At 44.6% G+C, this 10939-nt stretch overlaps 1 long non-coding RNA gene across 1 annotated transcript; it reads left to right on the forward strand.

The window, feature by feature from the left end:
- The first annotated feature begins 2253 nt into the window (after positions 1–2253).
- LOC120964150 (uncharacterized) lies at positions 2254–4338 on the forward strand. Its single transcript, XR_005755799.1, has 2 exons — positions 2254–3564; positions 3995–4338. It is a non-coding gene; the product is annotated as an uncharacterized lncRNA (long non-coding RNA).
- Positions 4339–10939: the final 6601 nt, after the last annotated feature.

The raw sequence follows: 10939 nt of genomic DNA on the forward strand, positions 1-10939 counted from the left end.
TGTACCCATTGTTTTATGTTTTCTTCTCCTTACCTCCTCTCACATGTACTATATTGTCTCTTTAAGTAGTTTGGCATGCTAATGTACCGATACACTGTTCATAAGTTTTGCTATGTACCGCTAAGAAAAATCACAGTATGTTCCCGCAGCAACGCGCGGGGTATCTTCTAGTTATATAAATAATCACACATTACTATCTATCGGTTAGTAGACGTGTTTCAACTCTACGTAATAATTCACCCGTCTTTAAGACGAGCAAGTTACACCGTCCTTTTATTTTTATTTTTCTTCCGCTTCTTTTTGAAAGAGCCAGGCCTATGCCCATGTCACTTCGGATTGCTTTTCTTTTAGGCGTGACATGGAAATATAGGCATGGTTCTTTACATCAATAAGCATTTGAATTAGTTCCGAAAAGTTCTTATCAGAGAAGTAACTTGCTCTTTATTATTTTCGCTTGGTTCACTAGACATATGACTTCATCAAGTATTTATTAGAAAAACTACTTGTTAACCTCTTCTACCAATCAATACTAAAGATGTGGAAGACCTATAATCATCTCTATCAAGCGGAAATACATAGCACACAGTTGAATATGATATCCAACACAATTTCAGGAATACAATAATAGAACACTCATCGCATATATTTTGACATGTCTTGGATCGTGCTAGTACTAGGTACTTCCAAGTTACCAATTTTCATTCAGTTTAATTGGTTGAATTGTAACTATGTGATATTCGTAAATGGTGATAACTAAATGCATTGTTTTTCTTTACCGAAGAGTGATCTTTTACATTTATAGTACACAAGATTCTTATGGAGCACAATTTTCTGATACTTATCCGCATTGCCAAGAATTTTCAATCCATGCCAAGATAGGTTCATATCTTTAAAGCCATGATTCCCAATTTTTCATACACCACGGAGATGTTTGTGTGTAATGTTTTTCTTCCATAGAGATATTTGTTCTCCCTCCTACATGCTCTCTGTAGTCTCCATGCCGTAACAAAAAACACTACGCTTTATTCATGCAATGAAATGTCCTATTATTTATGATTGAAACTCAAAGCATATAACCTCTTTCAGATAGTGCAACTGTATGCATGTGAATACATGTACTTTGATGCCTCTTGTGCGTTGCGTGTGCTTGGCAGGATTCTATTTGTACCAGATCATATCTATTCCGTGAGATAATGCGTGTGCGGGGACAAATGAATGATTCTGTATTTCGTTCTGTGTGTCATATCTTCTAGGGATGTTTGCATGCATTACTCAAACTATTGCAGAAGTGCCAGATGTCCTGAACCTATTCTATAGAATGATCTGAGAGTATGATTTCTTTTGTTGAAAATTGTGGAGCTTAAAAAAATACAACTTATGCAAACCAGCAAGGGTTGAAACAATATTATATCTATTGGATCACATAGCTAGGTGTAATATAAGAAAACACGGGTGTTTCATGTTTGCCCTACCTATTGCAGCATATAGAGTTACTTCCCCAACTGGGACTGCAGTCAGATTTTTCTTGTGCTTTATCTATCAATATTTTTGCCCTATTATAACTCATTCACTTTTACCAAGATTTTCTATTTTTAGGGGCAATACTCTCTATGTTAGCTTCATTGCTTATGCAAAAATAAGATAAAATATTGTACTTTTTTTTGCGGGAATATGCAAAAAATAATAATGAAGGGGTGTTGTATCAGATCACACAGCTACTTCCAAATGCTTGCACCTAACATTGTTGCCATTTTTCTCTCAAAAAAAAAACATTGTTGCCACTTTTCTTGATATCTAGCCATCTAACTGGCTAAATGTTTTTACTAATACTTCTGTTTTTTGCTATCTTGCATTTTAGTACTGTACTCTTGGTACGAACTTGGACCGACTGCTCTTCCTCAAAAAAAAAAAAAAAAAAAACTGATGTTCCTCTGTGTTCTGTTGACTTATAAATACGTGTCCATCGGCAGGCGTGTGATGAGGGCTAAGCTCTTTCATTTCCATGTGTCCAACGCTTTGCTTCTGGTGGCGACTAGCGCGCGAGAGCGTTCAATCCTAAAATAAGAATAGATTAAACGCTCGCGCTGCACGCGCGCCCTTGTCTGTAGTGGTTTGTTAGCTTGTTAATCCAAGCACCGTTGTCAGTCAGTCCGCCGTTAGTTGCCGCGCTGCTTCCATTCGAGTCCAAGACTGATGTTTATACAAGTAACAGTGAAGCAATGCTGCTGCTGCTGCACATGGATGTAGATTAGGATGGTGATTAAGGAATAATGTCCATGTGATGTGCTGTGTGACCGCGACAGCTAGTGACTGCACCAAAAAGATATGTGCACGTTTATCTTTCACCAACAGCTCCACCCAATATTAGTGTCACATGCAGACGCTGGAGTCAACAGTCAACCCCTTCACAAGACTACCTACCATGCTTACACACGGAAACAAACAGGGGGTGAAAGAAAAAAATGTTCTCCAAGTCTCCAACCCCAATCATCAAAGTGCTCACTATAAATGGACATGGATCTCAGTACAAACAGCAAAGCACAGGACTACCTAAGCTTCTTTTCAGGACCATGGAGCGCAAGCAGGAGCAGAAGAAGAGCTTCGGGGAAGAAGCAGCCATGGCCATGGAGGCCTCCTCCTCGGCGTTGAGGTCGCTGCTGCACAGCATGGCCCAACGATGCGCCAGCTACCTGGGTCTCGCGGCTCCCCTAGCATCCGACTACTCCCGGTCCCTTGGCGCTGGCGGCGATGACCTGAAACCAACCGGCGCTGCCGATGGCGTTGTGCCCCCGCCGGAGGAGGAGTTCACGGTCGTCCAGGTGCAGTCGAGATCGATGGTGTTTCAGAACAACCGCAAAATAGATCAAGGAGTCGGTGGACGTGGTGGGATCAAATATTGATTAACCGACACAGCTTCCTTGTAGGCTCCTCATGTGCCTCTACCTCCAGTAATCATCGATGTTTGGGTCTGAATTATCCACCAGCTAGTATATATATTTTCCAAATAATTTCTACTGTTGTCACCTTGGTTCAATACGGTATAAAAGCCGTCTTTTATTTATGGGAAACGTTTCGCTTCAGTGCGCCGGCCGAATGCTCGGCCGGTCGCTTTCCCAGCGGCGCTCACGGGGCACACAGACAGCTCATCCCACCCACCATTTTATTTTTTTCCACACATCCTGAAGCTTATCCGCGCACTTCTCTTCTCCCCTACCTCGCATCTCTCCTCCCAAATTCCAATCCTCCATGAAATTCCTCCCTCTTTTTTCCTTTGACTCCACGCCGGCGAGCAAGCCACTCCGGTTAGCCAGCACCACCCCTTGAACCTTCCCCTTAGTCCCCCACGATCCATGGTCACAGACGGTGGGTCTCTGGAACTGGCGATGTGCTGTGCTGCAAGGGGGCAGGTTCCCTTGCTGGAACCATCGCCGTGCTGGTAGCTCTACGGCCGCCGTGCTGGAATCCGGCCACACCCGTGCTGGAATCGGTGAAGAAAATTGCTGGAACCGGCTATTCTATTTGTTACAACCGATGATTCAAGACGTTGCATCCATGGTGGTGGAGGTATTTTTTTGCTGGAACTCCCAAGCTGATTTGCTGGAACCGGCTACTAGATTTGCTGGATCGGACAAAGTTTTTTGTTGCGACCGTCAGCGACGACGCATGTGTTTTTGTTGTAACCGGTATATGTATTTCCTGCCATCGGTGATTTGATTCGCTGCAACCGTTCAATTGTTTTGCTACATTCATTCAGAGCCGAGCTGCATCCTGCGACGGCGGCAACCTTTTTTGCTGCAACCGTTGTAGTTTTTGCTACCTCCGTCGAGGATTTTTGCTACATCATTTTTTCATGGTGGAGCTGCAGTCTCGACGATGGCGACCATGATTTTGTGTTGCAACCATCGTTGCTTTTTCCTACGACCTATGAATTTTTTGCTACATACGTTCATTTTTTCTTTCTTTTTTTGAGATGGTGTGCTACATCTGACGACAGAAGAGGGCGAGCGCGGGAGACCAACGCGAGCGCGGAGGCGTGGGCGAGGACGTAGGTGCGGCCGCGCCTCGCCGGAGCGCACACACGCAGGGCTGGGGCAGAGACATCCCGGATCGAAATATGAAACTGAAGAAGAGGGGGGAAGAAGAAGATGACGTGGGGGTACGAATCGAACGGTTGTTAGGTGCTGGATCGCACGGCTGGGCAGCGACAGGCCCAAATTTGGGCCGGTGCGCCGGCGCCTATCAGGCCCCTTTATTTATACTGAAATGTTTAGTAAAATTTGTGCAACTTGCCTTGTGCGATTTTAAAAGGAATGAAATCCTAGTTTCCACAGGAAATTACTCCTTTGAATGATGCTAGAGTACTCGTTTCCTTAGGGCATCCGCACCCTCAACCGAACTCCGCGCCATCCGATCCAGCCGCACAATGCCCAGCTGCCTTCCTGGCACACTCCCCACCGTCCCATCAGGTAAACCAGTGCCTCAGCGCCTCTACGACTCCGGGGGTCCATGGCGCATGGGCCGTGAACACAGACGACACCTCTCATTTGGCGTATTTCTCATCAACCTGTCGTGTACTCGTTTTTTCAGCGGTATCGGGTCTGCCGCGTCAGCTGGTGCCATCTCGTGCACTTGTCTGTCTAGATGGGGTCATGAGGGGCTGGCCTGTCCGGCCCTTGTTGTCTACTCTGTTGGTCTACGGTGGTGGCTGGCCCCAGATGTTCGAATGCCACCTACTTGGCCTTTATGTCCACTCGGTTGTTTCATGCTATCGTGGTTACCGCGCCATCTGGTCCCGGATGCTGGATCGCCGCCTGCTCGGGCATTCATGTTCACTCGACTATTGGATGTTGCTAGGGGTTAATTGTATGGTTGAGGCTGTCTATTCAAACTCGCTTGGTCGGCACTCTTGTTCCGCTCGCATATTGCTAGAGGCTAACTATTTAGGGGTGGTTGGTCGGTCCACCCGACTATTGGACGTTGTTCGGGCTATCCCATTAGTGTTGTATGGGGATTTTTTAGTCGTCCGATGCTTTCGGTCATAGGGTGGAGCCTGTGTTCGATGGGCTGATTTGTAGGGCGTGAATGGGAGATTTAAATTTTCTTTTGAAACTTCACAACTCTCAACGTAACACAACGGAACAGAAAACTATCAGAAGCAGTTCTATCGAGAAAATCTACTGAAAGATAATACAGCAAGAAATAACAAGGCAGGCTACTTTGAGATATTCATCAGATAAGAATTGAGAAGAATAACAACGTGTAATAGTAGATGAACATCAGGAGGATAAACAAACAAACAGTCTTCAACATAGTGAGAGATAACACAAAACAAAACATGATCTCAACACATATAGAATTGCACGAGGAGAATGAACAGTCAAATTCTTGAAGAACAACATATGTGGAATAACTCAACCGAAAGTAAATTACTGAAAGTGATGCGGAATGAGAAAGGATGAGTGGTGCTCGATGGCGATCGAGTATTTGATAGATCAGTTCACTCTTCTGCAAAAGAGCTATGTCTGATTGGAGGAACTTGTGATTTAACACGGGATCAAACTTCTCCCCATCTTATTCTCCTCAACGTGAAGTTCCTTGAACTTCAATTGATTTCACTTGTGGTAGATTCTTCTCAGCAATCTCCAAACATTCAACAGACTTTGTCATTGTGACCAGAATTACTCTTGGCCACTCTAGACCAACGCCTAACTGTCTAGAGAGTATGCAACTCTCAAGAGTAATAGGCTCAAGAACTCTCAACTTAGATCTATGTGATGCTCAACCACTATCTTGTTGGGAATCGTTGCATGGAAAACAAAAAAAATCTACGCACACGCAATGATCTATCCATGGAGATGCATAGCAACGAGGGGGAGAGTGTGTCTTGTAAGTGCATCTAGTGTCACCCCTAGTTGGTTTTGGAGTATTGACGACAAACTTGGTTGAGGGACTAATATGTTTGTGAGAATTGCAGGATAACAGGTAGTAGTCCCATATTGATTCAGTTTACCTACCAGAGATGACCCCTAAAAATGTGTGAAGACATTGAAGACAATGGTGGTTTGTGAAGATATTCACATTGAAGACTATGACATGAGAAGACATCGCATGAAGACCATGGAGTGCGAAGACATAGTTGTTTCGTAGTTTCCTTTTCTTCTTTGTTGAGTCATAGGAACCACCGCACTGTTAAGTGGGGTCCAAGTGAACAAAGTCAGAGTGACTGATGTGATGCTCAACCAAATCCTATGTCTTCGAGCGAAGACAATGAGAGCAAATCTTATCCAGAGTTGGACGAGTCAGCTTTACTTGTAGCCCAAGTCAAGCTGCCGCGTGTGTTTGAAATCTGACCGTTGGACACGTGTCAGTTCCTTAGTGACCCAGGGTCATTTCGGACAAATCAGGTCGGGTTGCCTCCTGGCTATAAATAGCCCACCCCCTACACCATAAATTGGTGGCTGCTCAGAGTTAGTGCGCGGCTTTTGTCGTTTAAGAGCAACCCACCTCCAAAGCATTTGAGAGAGATCCTTGCGAGGACAAAGCCCAAAACACCCAGAGCCAAAGAGTGTTAGGCATCACTGAAGTCTTTCTGTCTGCATGATCTGAAGACTTGTTACACTTGAGGGCTGTGAATCCTCAAGCCGGTTAGGCGTCACGATCTGAGCATCCAAGAGTCATTGTGGATTGCCAGTGAATGAAGTCTGTGAAGGTTTGGAAATCTACCTTGAAGACTTACCAGAGTGATTGGGAGAGGACTGAGTGTCCTTAGCTCAAGGGGAATAAGGTGAAGACGTGGTCTTCTGAGTTAAATCTCAGCCTCCCTAACCAGACGTTCAGTTGTTACAGCAACTGGAACTGGTCCAACAAATCTGTGTCCTCCCCAAGCAACTGGTTCTATCTCTTATCTCTCTTTACTTACAGTTTGTCTTCGTGAAGTCTTTGCCTGCTTGCATTATCTGATTGACTTCACTATGTGAAGACTTTTATTGATTGGATTCATACTATCTTCCATCCTGATCCATTCTACCTAGCTGCCAATAGTCTTCGTGCTTTAGCTTCATTGTTGGCTTGACTATGGCTTGTCTAGTGTAGTTTACCTTCCGCTGCATATCAATAGGTTCACTTCTATCGTCTGTCTTCAAAGCCCCCATGTTTTGAAGACTTTGATAAAAATCGCCTATTCACCCCCCTCTAGTCGATAACTAGCACTTTTCAATTGGTATCAGAGCAAGGTGCTCCCTTGTTCTGTGTGATTCGGTTTAACCACCTGGAGTTTTAGCTATGTCGACTACAGGGATAATCAAAGTCTCCGCTGCGTGCCCTGTCTTCGATGGCACTGATTACCCCTACTGGAAGAATAAGATGCGCATGCATCTTGAAGCCATTGATGTCGACCTCTGGTTTGTCGTCAAGAACGACATCCCCAAGGTCGGTGCAGGTGTCACTGCTGCTGATGTCAAGAGGTTCGTTCAACTGGACTCAACTGCCAAGAACATCATCTGTGGTCATCTGACCAAAGGACAGTATGGTCGTGTGAGTGCTCTGGAAACTGCGAAGCTAGTCTGGGACTGGCTCTCCAAGGTCAACGAAGGCGTCTCAACCCAGAGAGACTCAAGGATAAGTGTTCTTCGCAACCTCTTCAACCGCTTCAAGAGAAATGACAATGAGAATGTCCAGCTCACATTCGATCGCCTCACTGATATCACAAATGAGCTTCATGCACTCGGCGCCACTGAGATCGCCAAGCATGAAATCGTCAAGACACTCTTGAGATCACTTGACAGTTCATTCGACACCCTGGCCCTGATGATTCAAGAACGCCCTGACTTCAAGACTCTCGATCCGTATGACATACTTGAAAGGCTCAACACACATGAGTTCCAGCTATCTGAGAAAAGAGATATCTATGGCCCCAACTATGGTCGATCTCGCGCTTTGAAGGCAAAAGTTGTTTCCTCATCTGAAGAAGAATCTGACTGCAGCTCTGGGGATCCTGAAGACATTGGGAAGGAGCTTTCTATGCTTGTGAAGAAGTTCCAGAAATTCACTAAGAAGAAAGGCTTCAGAAAGTCTTCAAGATCCAGCTCAAGAAATGATGAAGCTTCCACTCATGACTACAAGAAGAGAACATGCCACAAGTGCAAGAAACCTGGTCACTACATCTCTGAGTGTCCACAGTGGGACAATGAAAACAAGAAGAAGAAGAAGAAGAAGAAGAAGAAGAAGAAGAAGAAGAAGAAGAAGAAGAAGAGCAAGGAATATGATTCTGATGACAAGAAGAAGAAGAAATCCTCAAAGTCTTCTTCCAAGTCTTCGTCGAAGTCTTCATCACACAAGAAGAGCTCATCAGCAAGGCTCATGCATTTGTTGGCAAGGAGATGGACTCAGAGGAGGAGTCTGCTTCTGAGGAGGTGGAGGTGGAGTCTGAGGAGGAGTCCGATTCAGGCGTGGCAAGCCTGGCTCTAGCTTCAGCATATGTTGCCAAGTCCATCTTCAACACCGAAGACAATGGCCTCGTCACCAACACTGATGCTAAGGATGAGGATGACTTTGCTCCCACCTACTGCTTCATGGCATGCGGTGCCAAGGTAAACTCACGCGATGCTTACTTTCAAACATCAAGTGAAGATGACTCTGACTGTGAATCTAAACCTAGCTACAAAACACTTGCTAAAATTGCAACTGAACAACAGAAAGCTATGGAACATATTCAAAAATTGCTAGACAAAAGCGATGACCTGTTGGACGTGGAAATGACCCGAACTCGGTCCTTAATTGAAGACATTAAAAATCTTCATGTTAAGTACGAGGAACTTGAAAGTCGTCATGAAATGCTCTCAACAACTCATGAAAAGCTTTCCTACGATTATCTTCAAAGGAAGCAAGAACTTGAGAAATTGAGAGCGGCTCATGAAGATCTTCAAAAGGAGAACAAGTCACTTCGCGCTCAACAGATCAGTCCCGCTCAGGAAGGATTTGAACCACCATGTCTAAAATGCCTTGAGCGTGATAACGCTACCTCTGTTGTTGAATGTTCTACTACTGCTACTGTTGCAATATCTTCAACTGCTGATGTGGCAACTAACCCCTCTGTTGAGGATACCACTGCTATTGCTGATGAGAATGCCAGGTTGAAGACATTGCTTGAGACAGGAATGTACAAAAGTATCAAAGGGCATCAGACACTATGTGATGTCCTCAAGAAACAGATACTGAATCGAAACCCCTAGGAAAGAGGGTGTTGGGTTCGAGAGGAAAATGAATGTTGATGGGTCCTACTGGAAGCCTGAGCAGTACCCCAAAACCACATGGGTTGCTGCAACGGGACCTTCAGTAGATCCGTCTACTCTATCTGGCTTCACTTGTGCTAACCCGATTATCATTGATGAATCCTTTGATGCAAACTATAAACTATTTAAGAATCAGAATGGTGAAGTGTTTGCCAAGTATATTGGTACTAACTGCAGGAATGGGCCACCTAGGAAGAAGATCTGGGTGCCCAAAAGTTTTGAGAATCTTCCCGTGAATGTCATCATGACACCACCTGGGAAGAAGACAAACCCCAGACCAAAGGCTTCTATGGTCCAAAGGCTTCATACAGACAGAGGACTCAACAGAGTCACCCTAACGCCAATGTTTTGCAGGGAAATCATACTCAGACCTATGAATATGAGCGTGTCTCCTCAAACTGCTATGTTCATAAAACTAAGAACTTTTCTGCTTATTCATATGAGTATTATTCACCTCATGCAAGGCTATTTGCTAGGGCTTCAAAGCCGAAGTTCTCAGATACTACACTTAGACTCATTGCTTCTCAGCCACCCCTGAAGATGTGGGTGGCTAAGAAGAATTAGCTCTCTTTTGCAGGGAAAGATCTCCAGCCGGAAATCAAAGGCGTCCGATGCTGATGCCGGGGACCTAAAACATCTTGTGGGACGCAAGATAAAATGTCCAAATGGTCTTACTATGTATTTCGTCCCAGGATTCCTTGACAATCATCCTATCTATGCTAACCAAGATCTGAACTTTCATAATCCACTCGTTTGTCAAATGTTTATGCTTCACAATACCCTTGGTGAAGCCTATCCCCCTAACTATACTATAGGGTATGACACCAAAGGCTTCATAATGGATTATGGACAGTGGATGCACTAACCACATGACTGGTGATCGAAGTCTTCTGATGGATTGAACCCTACGTCCATCTGACAAGAGTCACATCACATTTGCTGACACTAGTAAAAGCAAGGTATTGGGTCTAGGTAGAGTTGCAATCTCAAAGGATCAGCACATGGATAAAGTGATGCTTGTTGAATCCCTTGGTTTCAACTTAATGTCTATCTCAATGCTTTGTGACTTAAACATGATTGTGATATTTGGAAAATATCATTGCCTTGTGCTAATGGAATCTGACAAATCTCTAGTCTTTGAAGGGTATCGGAAAGATGATCTGTACATGGTAGATTTCTCAGCAGGACCATAGTTGGCCGTATGTCTTCTAGCAAAAGCTTTAGAGTGCTGGCTCTGGCATCGGAGGCCAGGGCATGCTGGCATGAGGAACTTGTACACTCTCACGAAGAAGAAACACGTTGTTGGCATCAAGGGCGTCAAGTTCAAGGAGGATCATCTGTGTGGTGCCTGCGAAGCTGGAAAGATGACTAGGGCCAAGCATCCCTCGAAGACAATCATAACGACATCACGTCCCTTCGAGCTGCTTCACATGGACTTATTTGGCCCTACTCACTACTCTACTCTCACTACCACTGCTTGTCTCTATGGCTTTGTCATTGTTGATGATTACTCAAGATATACATGGGTGCATATAATCCTCTACAAGAATGAAGTGCAGGATGTCTTCAGACGATTCGCCAATCGTGCCATGACGAACTATGGCATCAAGATCAAGCATATCAGAAGTGACAACGGCACGGAATTCAAG

The sequence above is a fragment of the Aegilops tauschii genome, chromosome 5 (assembly GCF_002575655.3).
Source record: "Aegilops tauschii subsp. strangulata cultivar AL8/78 chromosome 5, Aet v6.0, whole genome shotgun sequence".
In the NCBI taxonomy this organism is placed as follows: domain Eukaryota; kingdom Viridiplantae; phylum Streptophyta; class Magnoliopsida; order Poales; family Poaceae; genus Aegilops; species Aegilops tauschii.